We start from the raw sequence: 13,308 nt of genomic DNA on the forward strand, positions 1-13,308 counted from the left end.
TCTACTCTCCAGGAAACTGTTTCTAAGATCTTCAGGCCTAGATCTTCATTCCATGACAGGAGGCTGGCAGTGACAGAATAACAAGGCACGAAGAAGCAGAATGGGTGACAGCTCAAGAAGCTATCAAGAGAAGAGGAGTGGGAAGGAAGTGACAGAAGTTAAACTCGAGTGATAAATTGGTAGGTTGAGTCTGAGTGATGACTGCTGGAACAGAATGAACAGAGGGTCCTAACTTGAACTAGAACAGTGAGAGCTAAGAATCACGAGCTTACAGTTATTCTAAAATGTACATAAAGCTAGGGCACCTTGACTATACCTTCTTGCCCTTTAAACAGGGACTTCCCTGGTGGTCTAGGGTTAAGACTTCGCTCTCCAGTGTAGAGAGTGGGGATTCCATCCCTGCCTGGTTGGGAAGCTAAGATCCCACATGCCTCATGGCCAAAAAATCAAAACATAAAATAGAAGCAATACTGGAACAAACTCAATAAAGACTTTAAAAATGGTCCACATTAAAAAGACTTTTTAAAATAAATAACTGGCACAAAACAGGTACAAAGCAAATTATTGTTCTTTTGTAAGTGCAGTGTGTACAGTGGAGATGATCAATTTCCAAAAGTTATAATAAAATATCTGTTTCAAATAGAATTATCCCACTTTTATTATTGTTATCCACTAAAACCAAGTTTCTCCAGCTAAACTGAAAACCATAGTTTCATCCTTCAACAACTGCTCAGAATTGCTTAAAACAGGTTCCAACAAGTTTCCAGGCAAAAAAGAAAATCAGTTATGTGGGCCTCCTTCAACCCCTTCCTCTTGGCTATCGGATGCAGGGCAGTGAATTAACTAATATACATTTGCCCAAAGCAAAATAACACATTCTCTTAATTCATTTACTTATTCTTTGCAGAGTTACCCCCAATTCAAGAAAAATAGGTACTTATTAAAATTCAGATTTAGAAAAGATAAACTAGATGATATAAATGGATTTACTGAAGGAATCATTTGAAGATGACCAAATCTATTACAGTACAATCTGATTCATAAAATCATATTTCATAACCAACTTTTCTAAGAACACAGATACTCCAGGGTATCTCTGCTCAAACACCAATGTGGCCATTATGCTGAATTTGATCAGGAAAATGAAGATTTGCACTGAAATTGTTAGATACTGCATGTTGAAGTTTTCAAAAGAAACCTAATGTTAAAGTTATATGAAAGTTTCCTTTTAATACACATGAAAAGAGTATTTGTCAATTTAGGATACCCATTTAAGAGTAAAGTTTTTGATATTACAAATGAGAAATGTCAGATTCAAATCAAATATCAATTACAAATCAAATGTCAGATACTATAAAAATGCTTTTACTTTTTTTTACTTTGCAATAAAGATTGAAGACCAAATATAAATGGTCAACTTGCATACTACTACTATAACAAGAACATGGATACAGTTTAAAAGAGACTTTTTTAAAAGTCTCATTTATTGGGGATGGTTACAGCACATGTGGGGAAGGCAATGGCACCCCACTCCAGTAGTCTTGCCTGGAAAATCCCATGGACGGAGAAGCCTGGTAGGCTGCAGTCCATGGGGTTGCTAAGAGTCAGACATGACTGAGCAACTTCACTTTCACTTTTCACTTTCATGCATTGGAGAAGGAAATGGCAACTCACTCCAGTGTTCTTGCCTGGAGAATCCCAGGGACAGGGAAGCCTGGTGGGCTGCCGTCTCTGGGGTCACATAGAATCGGACACGACTGAAGCAACTTAGTAGTAGTAGTAGTAGTAGTAGTACAGCACATGAGGCATGAATTTGGGCAAAAATTAATTTATTAAGGGCCATCAAACAGCAATGTTAATATCATCTGTGCATTAAGGTAATCAAAATTATCCTTTTCTGATATTAGAGGAATTTTTCGTTTTTTTAAAGTATAGCTTCTATCTTCTTTTTCATTCTGAGATCTTTCTAGTCACCATTGCCTACCTTCTGCTTAGGGCTTCCCTCGTAGCTCAGTGGATAAAGAATCTGCCTGCAATGCAGGAGACCTGGGTTCAATCCTGGGTCAGGAAGATCCCCTAGAGAAGGAAATGGAAACACACTCCAGTATTCTTGCCTGGAGAATCCCATGAACAGAGGGGCCTGGTGGGCCACAGTCCATGGAGTTGCAAGAGTCGGATACAACTTAGCGACTAAATCACCACCACCACCTTCTGCTTCAAAGTGGGCTAACTGGATGTTACAAAGATCAGACAGCTGTTGTCTGTGATGGGGCTTTTTGTCGAATGGGAGGGAAAACCATCAAATAAACAAATCCAGATGTAAATGAGTAATTAAAATTCTAATAAAGGCTAAGAAAGATAGGAGGAGGGAAAGTATAAACAACTGATGGGGGTGCTTCTTAAGGGTGGGAATCAGGGAAGGCTTATTGGAGGAAGTATTAAGATGAGACTGAAGGATGAGCCAGAGTTAGAAAAATGAAAAGCTGGTGGGGTGGCACTTTCAGGAGAAGGAGCAGCCATGAGGAAGACCAGTGGCCTCTGGTCAGAGAGGTACATAAGAGGTCAATGAAGGGAAAACACCCTGATGCGACTGGAGTGTCCTGTGGGGGCCAGGTCAGCAGAACTGCACAGATGTGGAGGCTGGACTCTCTGGGTGGCGGGGAGCTGTGGGAGGTCAGGCTAGGGGTAGGATGCACTGACTGCTTCACGAGTAGTATCCTGTCCTCAGAGTCCAGACCAGGGAACTGCCTTTGATTCAGTTTCTGTCTGTCTTTAGGTGCGGAATCAAGGGGGAATCGAAACAACAGGCAAGATTTTAGAGACTCTCCTGCTATCAGAGAATTCAGATACAAAAATAGGAACCATTTAGAGAAACAATGGAGACCTCTCAGAATTTTATGATCTCTGTTTCAGAGGTAAGCTCTGTCTTGTGGCCTGGGAAAGAATGATGAGGTAAGATCATTTTCCTGTGTCACTTTTCAGAAAACAGGTCAGAATCACAATGGAAATGACTCAAGATGCCACCTTTTGGAAGATGGGTGACTGTCTCTGCCATGGGAACAGAGTGTGAATGTGCTCAGTTGCTTAGTCATGTCCAACTCTTTGCAACCCCATGGACTGTAGCCCACCAGGCTCCTCTGTCCACGGGATTTTCCAGATAAGAATAGTGAAGTATGTAGCCATTTCCTCCTCCAGGGCATCTTCCCAACCCAGGAATTGAACCCTGGTCTCCTGTACTGGCAGGGGGATTCTTACAGCTGATCCACTTGGGAAGCTCACAGAAACAGTGAGGGTTTGTCAACTGTCAGCTGAAAGGAAAGATGTACATTTGCTCCTGGTTACATACAGGCACTGTGTTGGGATGGGACCCCCAAAAAATCTGGGCAGGTGATACGACTTCCCATCATCTTCCTCCTGGGACTGCAAAGTCTGTGGCAGTGCAGGTCCCCTCTCCCTGGGAAAATGCAGTGAACCACTGTGTAAGGCACATTTTGTGCCCACTTTCTAAGATCCATCCTTCAGTACAAAATAAAATGTTCATTGGAACATTTTGTTGTTGTTGTTTAGTTGCTAAGTCGTACCCAACTTTTGGGACCCTACAAAAGACTGTAGCCCGCTAGGCTTCTCTGTCCGTGGGATTTCCCAAGCAAGAATCCTGGAATGGGGTGCCATTCCCTTCTCCATGGATCTTCCCAACCCAGGGATCAAACCTGTGTCTCCTGCATTGGCAGGTAGATTCTTTTACCACTGAGCCACCTGGCAAGCCCTTGGAAGTTTTTAATATGTTATAAAAACAAAATATAAGGTTGTGCAATAAAAAGTAACACTGTTTTCACCCAGAAGGAAATAAACTCTATCAACAAAAAACATTTTTCCCAGCAGAGTAGATAATTTAAACGCAAACTCTGCAGATGAAGACTATAATTTATTCCATAGGTGGCAGGTTCTAGGTGACAGACATGTTCTTCCTTCTTTTCTTCCCACCCACAGAGTTTGGGCCATTTCTAGACAATGTTCAGCTGACATGCTTTCAAAAGATGTAAAAAGAGGTGATGCACACTCTCAGTGGAAAGGGAGTGTTTCACCAGTTTTGGTAAATAACTGATCGAGACCTAAACTTTGGATTTCTAAAAGAAAGAACAAGATGATTCACAAATGCCTAAGGAAAAAGTAGGTCTGGCAGCCAGTTCTGAATGAAAGTAAAAAAAGAAAAAAGTTTGCACTTAAAAGTGAATCTTGATCAAATTTTAGACAAATCATTTAATTAAATCCTCTTTTCTTTTCCCATGTCTCCATTCAGTACACTTTGCTTTTCCAGTTTAAGAAAAGCTGACCTACCCAAATCAGAATTATAAATAGTTAAGAAGTAGTTATTTGTTGTTAAAAATTATTTCCTTGTGAAAGGAGTCAGTTTTCCATATGTATTAAAGATCACTTATAAAAATGGGTTTATCGTTTAAGAGAGAATTTTTCAAAAACACATCTAGTATATTGAATGAAGCCTCACTGTTCCCTGTCCCTCCTTCCCTCTCTCCTTCTATCCATCCATTCATTCACTAATTAGGCAAATGTTAATTGAGCCCCTGCTCTGGGCCAGGCATGGGGATTCAGCACTTGGAAGACAATAGTGAACAGAATAACCTAAACGCCTACCCTGATGGAGCCTGAATTCTCATGCTACATCCACAGAGCTATAGAACTGATTGTGAAGGAAAATGAACTTTCAGAAAAATACTAAACATTTCAGTTTTTCAAGATGAAAAAGTTCTAGAGATCCTTTACACAACAATGCAAACACAGTTAACACTACTGAATTACACACTTAAAGAAAGATTAAGAGGGTCCATTTGATATTGTGTGCTTTTTACCACAATGGAAAAACTAAAACAAATTCTCAAAAGGTCAAAAATACATGTAGTCAGTGTTAAAAATCTAAGATCATGGTATCTGGTCCCATCACTTCATGTCAAATAGATGGGGAAAAAGTGGAAGCAGTGAGAGATTTTCTTTTCTTTTCTTTTTTTTTTTAAGCTTTAAATTCCTTTAATAATCTGAAGTATTTATTAAATTCTAAATTATGTAACAAAAAAATAATTTCACATAAAAACAAAAAAATGACCAAAGGTGAAAGAAAACCTCAACTAGGAAGTAAAGCCTTCGGGAACATCATAAAATGTGTGGTCGTCAAGATTTGCAGGTTTATTAGCTATTCTTTGTACAGTTCTTCTGTGTATTCTTGCTACTTCTTCTTAATATCTTCTGCTTCTGTTAGATCCATACCACTTCTATCCTTTATTGAGCCCATCTTTGCATGAAGTGTTCCCTTGGTACCTCTAATTTTCTTGAAGAGCTTTCTAGTCTTTCCCATTCTATTGTTTTCCTCTCTTTCTTTGCATTGATCACTGAGGAATGCTTTCTTATATCTCTCTGCTGCTCTTTGGAACTCTGTATCCAAATGGGTATATCTTTGCTTTTCTCCTTTGCCAGGCAAAGGAGATTTTATTTTCTTGGACTCCAAAATCACTGTGGACACTGACTGCAGCCATGAAATTAAAAGACGCTTGTTCCTTAGATGGAAAGCTATCACAAACTTAGACATCATATTAAAAAGCAGAGACATCACTTTGCCAACAAAGGTCCATATAGTCTAAGGTATGGTTTTTCCTGTAGTCATGTATGGATCTGAGAGTTGGACCATAAAGAGGGCTAAGTGCCGAAGAACTGATGCTTTCAAATTGTGGTGCTGGAGAAGACTCTTGAAAGTCCCTTGGACAGCAAGGAGATCAAATCAGTTAATCCTAAAGGAAATCAACCCTGAACATTCATTGGGAGGACTGATGCTGAAGCTGAAGGCCCAATACTTTGGCACCTGATGCGAAGGGCTAATTCACTGGAAAAGACCCTGATGCTGGGAAAGATTGAAGGCAAAAGGAGAAGAGGCTGGCAGAAGATGATGGACACGAACCTGGGCAAACTCTGGGAGATAGTGAAGGGCAGGGAAGCCCTTCTACAGCATTCTACAGTCCATGGGGTCACAGAGTCAGACGTGATTTACTGACTGAACGACAAAGACAACAGTATTTACTGAGCACTTACTATATATCAGGTTCTGATGTCATCTCACTTAATCTTCACAATAACCTTAGGAAGCAGGCCCTGTTATTATCCCCATTTTACAGATGGATACACTGACAGGGAAAGCAACTTATCCAAGGTCATGTATCCAATGATGCAATCCTCAGATGCAATCCAACTTGTCTCCTAACAAGTTAAACTGTTCCCTTATATACACAAAATTTTGAAAATAAGCTATACTATTTTCAATAGGACCTACAGTTAATAGCAGGAAAAGAGTAGTAATCATACTACGATAGTAAAAATAGCTATAGTCACATCTATTTTCATTCTTCAACTTGGTTTTTCAACTCTTGATGATTTCTAGCCCAACTTACTGCCCTTCTGATGGTTATTTTACCTGAAAACCTATGTGCTGGACAAACTGCTTGTGACCATTTGTCTCTAAGCCATAATATGCTTTTCCTACTAATGGAAAAAAAAATCACACAGGATGGTTTCTTTTAAAACAGACAATACTGAAACCATAAATATTTTTAGCCCTTTGTACTTTTCATCCAGCAGCTTGGCTGAGAATAATATAGAAACACTTAAAAATAGCCCTTCAGTACTCTGAAAACCATCAACTAGTTTAGCACATACCCAGCACCTGCTTGACTTAATCAACATGATTTTGCTAGTCGAATAAAAAAAGAAAATCCTTTCAGTTTCAGAATTTTGCTCCCTTAAAAACCAAATGTGTCACCAGGGCACTTGGTGTGAGGTTGCCCCCTCTCTTTCTAACTTAGAAGGTGACACCTGGATCAAGTCATGGGTAACTAATGAAGATGCGACTTTCCCCTTCTTGCAACACACCTCACAGCAGTGAGAAAAAGCTCCCCAGGCAAGAGCCTTCATAACAATTGTTAGGATTTTAATGGCGAGTTATTTTGTTCTACAGTTTATAGGTGTTGTTCAGGTTAACCTGAGGACACAGAGAATAAATCAGCTGCTACAGAAAGGTAACGTTATGTGACAGGAGATATGCCCTCTGACCTGTTTTTCCAGTACAATCCATAGATTTCAGGACAGAAACAAGGAAGAAAGGGGGACGGAGGGAAGAAAGAAAGGCAATAATTTATTTAGACTCTACTCTGTTCAAATGCTTCGTGCTTAGAATCAAATTTCCAACTTGTAAGAAGTTGGTGTAAGAAGCATTATGTTGTAACAGAGCAGGAGTAGCTGGCCTAAACAAACATCACCACCACAGGACTTTAAAGCCCACATAATGTAAAGCACTGATTTTCAGATTGCCAGTTATGCTTATTTAATAACATAAAGATTAATACAGCTTGGTGCCAGACAGCCTTTTCCCTGCAGCCAAACCGAATGAAGATTTTATAACATCACCTTCCATAATCAAAATTCCTTGGAACATGAGGTCTCTGGCCCAAACCAAAGAGAGGTAGTTAAAAAACATCATATATACATATATATATATATATATATATATTTTTTTTTTTAAGTGGAGGCAGAGCTTTAGAGTGAATACATAATTGTATTGTCTAAAGGGGACATTTTCAAGAGTGAAAGGGGATGTTGTCAATTAATCCAGAACACAGGTGTGAACTGGGACAGTCCTGGGCAAACCACAAGTATCCCACATCCCACACCTATGAGCCCAAGGGGAAAGTCATAACCAGGCTTCGGTGTAAACCATTTTGTTTCCTCTGACACTTTTAGGTCTCCTAAAATGTATGAGACCATGCTAATAAAATCTAAATTTTCTACTTAGCTTTTTAAAAAACATCTCTCTTTCCTTAAGAGTAAAATTTGGAACGACTAGAAAGCATGCCTTCTTCCTGCTTTATCATTCAAATTCCCTAGGCACAGACAATAAAACTCTATCTAAAGCAAAAGTCAATGGATATATCACCCTGGACAGAGGATGACTTGTTTTTTTGCCAATTTGGCTCATTTCACCAATCGCTGATGAATCACAAAGATCCAGAAGACCTATTGGTTTGAAAATAGAACACCAGGGATGCCAGAAACAAGATTTTTAAAGTTCCTATAAGATCAGAAATGAGCCCAAATGAATACAGTCAAGTTGACAGAGGCTCCAATGTGAAGTTCTGCCTAGTTGATCCATAGAGGTGGCAGCTTCCTGATTCAACAGAGGCAGTGTGACCAGGCTGCCAAAATGTCCCTTTGGCCACATGAATAAAGACACTGTTCTCAGACCAGAGAAGTCCAAGTCTCATCATACTTGGCTCTAGTCAAACTACTCATGGAGAATGGCTTTAAATTTTTCTCACTACATTTTAAGGCACCTTCTCATAAACCGAAGACTGAAGAGGAGGAAAGATCAGAATGATGAATGAACTCCATCTGAGGAATACTAAAGAGAATGGACTGATGCTGAAGCTGAAACTCCAATACTTTGGCCCCAATGTGAAGAACCGACTCAGTGGAAAAGACCCTGATGCTAAGAAAGATAGAAGGCAGGAGGACAAGGGGATAACAGAGGATGAGATGGCTGGATACCATCACTGACTCAATGGACATGAGTTTGAACAAGCTCCAGGAGTTGGTGATGGACAGGGAAGCCTGGCGTGTTGCAGTCCATGGGATCGCAAAGAGTTGAACACGACTGAGTGCCTCTGAACTGAACTGACTGAAAGAGAATTTAGCATGAAAATCTTGGAAAAAGAAGACTTACAGAGGTTATGGTGTTGTCTTTATTCAAATAACTGAAGATCTGCCATGAGAACTGTTAGCTTTATTTGCAACATAGAAATTAGGATCCCTTATTTGTAATTTGAGGTTGGTAAATGCAAAACTATAACATTTAGAATGGTAAACAACAAGGTCCTATGTATAGCACTGGGATCTATGTCCAGTCCCCTGGGATAAATCATAATGGAAAAGGATATATATACGTGTAAAAACTAGTCACTCTGCTGTACACCTGAAACTAACACAACACTGTAAATCAAATACATTCCAGTATGAGATAAAAATTTATTTTAAAAAAGAGGGGGAAAAAAAAAGAAATGAGGATCCCTTAAAGGATGCATCTGCAACCGATGGTGCTGAACCTGAAGACACTGAACTTCCTGTCCACTTGCACAAATGGTAAGTACATGGCGGAGAATGCCACACTCTTCATGAATCAACACCAAGCACTAGCGTGGGCTGCACTAATAGATTTTCTTCATCATGGATTGCAGAATTCTTCTCTTCTAGCCAATCTAATGAAAGAAAGGGCAACCCAAGCCAAAATAACAATTTTTAATACATCTCATGGACAAGTCCAAGTGTACTGGAAAGAGGAAACACAGCAGTAGCTACACCATATATTTCATATTTGACCTAAATTGGCCACACAGAAGCCTCAGTCACCCTAAAGGACTTCTGTGGTCCAACACAATATATACACAGAATTAAATGAAAACATCATTGCGGAACAATTTTTTAAAAGCTATCACTGCACAAGTTGCTTTCAACATACAAATAATTCTTATTCCAAAAGACCATTTGTACATAGTAATGGGATGTATATTTAATTCTTTCTTACTTTTTGGCATCCTGAAAAAAATTGCTTTCAAAATATCTATATCCATGTATAAAAATTTAAATGCAGGCACTTTAGCAACAAATCACAATCAGATAAAAATGCTTAATGTAAGAGACCCTAGAGCCAGGAACAAAACCCAAAAGATAAGACATATTAGAGAAATACAGAGAGAGAAGCAAATCAATAGACTATAATCTCAATATTGAGCACAGAGCTTGGCAGATAGTTGGTAAATGCTCTCTACAGAAAGGCTCAATTAAGTAGAGTATAACTGATTCGAGAAAAAATAACTGTGTGTCTTCCTAGATCTTTTCAAAACTACTTGACACTATTTGCCAAACATTAAGAAATCAATATATTAAATTATGCTAATAAAATAAGTGGTGATAAAATAACCTGCTGTGTGTAAGGCCTGGGTCACCCAATGGTGTGACATCCTGCAAACTTAGTCAACAAGGGGGGATTTCAGGCCAGATTTTAATTGCCTGCTCTCCATCTTTGAATTTGCAATATGGTTGGCTATAAGGGAAAAAAAAAAAGACTTATAGCCACAAAAGGGTACATCACTTATACTGTCTGTATCTTATATTTAAAGTATGTACCTTATATTTAAAACTGTTTTTTTTTCCTTGGACTTTAATCCTACAACAAACCAACTGCAACTGCAAAAGCAATAAAATCCAGTACCAAAAAAACCCAACATGCTGGGGATTTACAGCAAAGGACCAGCAGCTTGACATATTCTAGCTGTATAAAGAGGTCTTCTGTCAACTCATTATCTTCTGCTTACAAGTATTTGACTACATTTTAAAAGGCTTGAGGAGCTTTAATGCTTCAAACTCTAAACTATCTTCCTAGACCTGATGCAGGCAGTACATAAATATATTTTAAAATAAAAGAAAGTGAAAAGTCCCCCCATTTATCCAAAGGTAACCATTGTAAACAACTTGTTCTCCTTCCAGAAATTTATTTTGCATTTGCCTCTAAACCCACACATAGGTGTACATACAGTTTTTTTAATAAAAACATTAATAATCTTCCATTTACATTTTTTCTCCAAACATTTTAACATGGACCTCTTTCTAAGGTAATCTTCTCTTCAAAGAAAATTTTAAAATCTGGGTGTTATTGCATGACCTTACTAATTAAGAGTTTTTTAGAATCACCATAACTTATTGAAGTTTTGCAAAAAAATTTAAAGTGAGATGCAAATTATGTAGAATAAATTGCACAGATCTTAAGTAAAAAAAGAAAAAACCTATCCAACTGAGCATTCATATACCTTAGATTCCCTACAGCCAACCAAAATCTTTATTTGCCTCCATGAACTTTCCAAAGTAAGTCAAGATTGTTAAAAAATAGTTGGTTCCCAATCAATTGACTGACTTTCTCAAAAACAGATGGGTGGGAATTGCCTTCACAAAATTCAGAACCATAATATGACCCCTTGTATAGCCCCTGTATATAATAGAAACAGAATCCCTAGCATTGTTAGAGAGGCACGAAATTACTATACACCATTCCCTCTCTTCTAACGCACTATTTGAGATGTTTGGGTTTGTTTTTTTTTTAATACTTTATATTCTTCAAGTGATGTGTGGCCACACAAGGCTGATGTTCCCAACTCAACCTCATTATCTGTCTGCTGTTGCCTCTCCAGTATCAGCCTGATTTATTCATTTCCATTCAACAATTATTTATTAAAATTTTACTTTGCACAAGACACAGTGCTAGGGGTAGGGGGTACTACAAATGCACACCCAACATCCATGAGTTTTCAGTCTAGTGGATCAAAGGCTCATATACAAGTGTCTACTTGCCAAAGCATCCAACTGGCAGTTGAATGATGAAACCAAGACCCAAGAGAGGCCAAGGAGAAAAGTAGGGCTCAGCTGTGGTAAATGGGGAGAAACAGTAGAAGAGGCGGAGAAGGCAATGGCAACCCACTCCAGTACTCTTGCCTGGAAAATCCCATGGACACAGGAGCCTGGGGGACTGCAGTTCATGGGGCCACTAAGAGTCGGACATGACTGAGCGACTTCACTTTCACTTTTCACTTTCATGCATTGGAGAAGGAACTGGCAACCCACTGCAGTGTTCTTGTCTGGAGAATCCCAGGGACAGGGGAGCCTAGTGGGCTGCCGTCTATGGGGTCGCACAGAGTCGAACATGACTGAAGCAACTTAGCAGCAGCAGCAGCAGTAGAAGAGGTGTCACGTGACTTGGCCCTGAGAAGGCAGGATGTCTAGGATTCCGACTAGCAAAGATTAAAGGGAAGCGAAAAGAGGTGGAGAAGAGAGAAAACTTCTAAAGGGAAAACACAATAAACAAAATTTTCAAAAGCAAAACAAGCAAAGGAGTACTACATACACCAGAAAAGCAGGTAAGGGAGAATGCCGGCCAGAAGCAAAGTTCATGCAGTCACACTGGAGAAGGACTCAGGATACATGTTTCACCTGAAAGATCAATAAGACTTTGAAAAATGATCTTCCTCTCCCTGTAAGTTATACTCTCTGACTGAGGACTCAGCCTCAGAAGGGACCAGCATGAAGCAAGAAGGACGAGGAAGATCCTGGCCAGCTGTCCAGGTCTCAGACCACAAACCCGAACCCACAGAGGGACGAATGTTGTGACCAGGACTTTCTCCCAATCAATCCAAAAAGTACTGAGACTTTGCAAACACATTTACCAATGGAAACTTGCTTCACGATTCCTTTAAAAGCTGCTCAGTTTTGAAATAAGAGAACCTCTAAACACTGAATTAGGTCATCTACCTGCTTTCTCTGTTTTTCCACAGGTCACTGAATGTTAAAGTTGCTAGGAAAAAAAAATCATGTAATTGTGGGATTTGGTATATATCTGAGCTTCACAGCATCAGGTCCCCTTACTCAGCTGGTCCTCCTGTTTCCTGCTGCTGCTGCTGCTAAGTCACTTCAGTCGTGTCCAACTCTGTGTGACCCCATAGACGGCAGCCCACCAGGCTCCCCTGTCCCTGGGATACTTCACGAAAGAACACTGGAGTGGGTTGCCAGTTCCTTCTCCAATGCATGAAAGTGAAAAGTGAAAGTGAAGTCGCTCAGTCAGGCCCGACTGTTAGTGACCCCATGGACTGCAGCCCACCAGGCTCCTCCATCCATGGGATTTTCCAGGCAAGAGTACTGGAGTGGGGTGCCATCGCCTTCTCCTCCTGTTTCCTAGAGGGGCTGTTTTATGAAATATTATATTTCCTGGCACACAGCCAGGTCATGTCACATTTCTCAGCCTCCCATGCAGTTAGTTGGTGACATGTGACTGAGATCTAGCAATGAAATGTGAGCAAAAGTGATGATGCTAATTTACAGGCCTGGTCCATAAAAATCTCCTATGTGTGATCCTCTTATGTTCTTTCCTCCTTTCTTGATGTGATGTAAAACTCCCAGTAATTGTGGAAGCCATGCACTGGAAATGGAGAAACTACAAAATAAAAGTAATCTGGATTTCTGAAGGACAACCAGGAGGAATGCCACTTATTAACACCCATTATGCCACTTATTAACACCCATTATGGACTTTGAGATTTGGGGGGTTATCTTTACAAGCAGCGAACTTTATCTTAACAATACACAAATTCTGAGCATGCTTTTGCCTTAGTTAGGGTCTACTGAGAAGTAGGAACCAAGACAGCATTAGAAACA

Source organism: Bison bison, unplaced genomic scaffold (assembly GCF_000754665.1).
Source record: "Bison bison bison isolate TAMUID 2011002044 unplaced genomic scaffold, Bison_UMD1.0 scf7180017864035, whole genome shotgun sequence".
In the NCBI taxonomy this organism is placed as follows: Eukaryota; Metazoa; Chordata; class Mammalia; order Artiodactyla; family Bovidae; genus Bison; species Bison bison.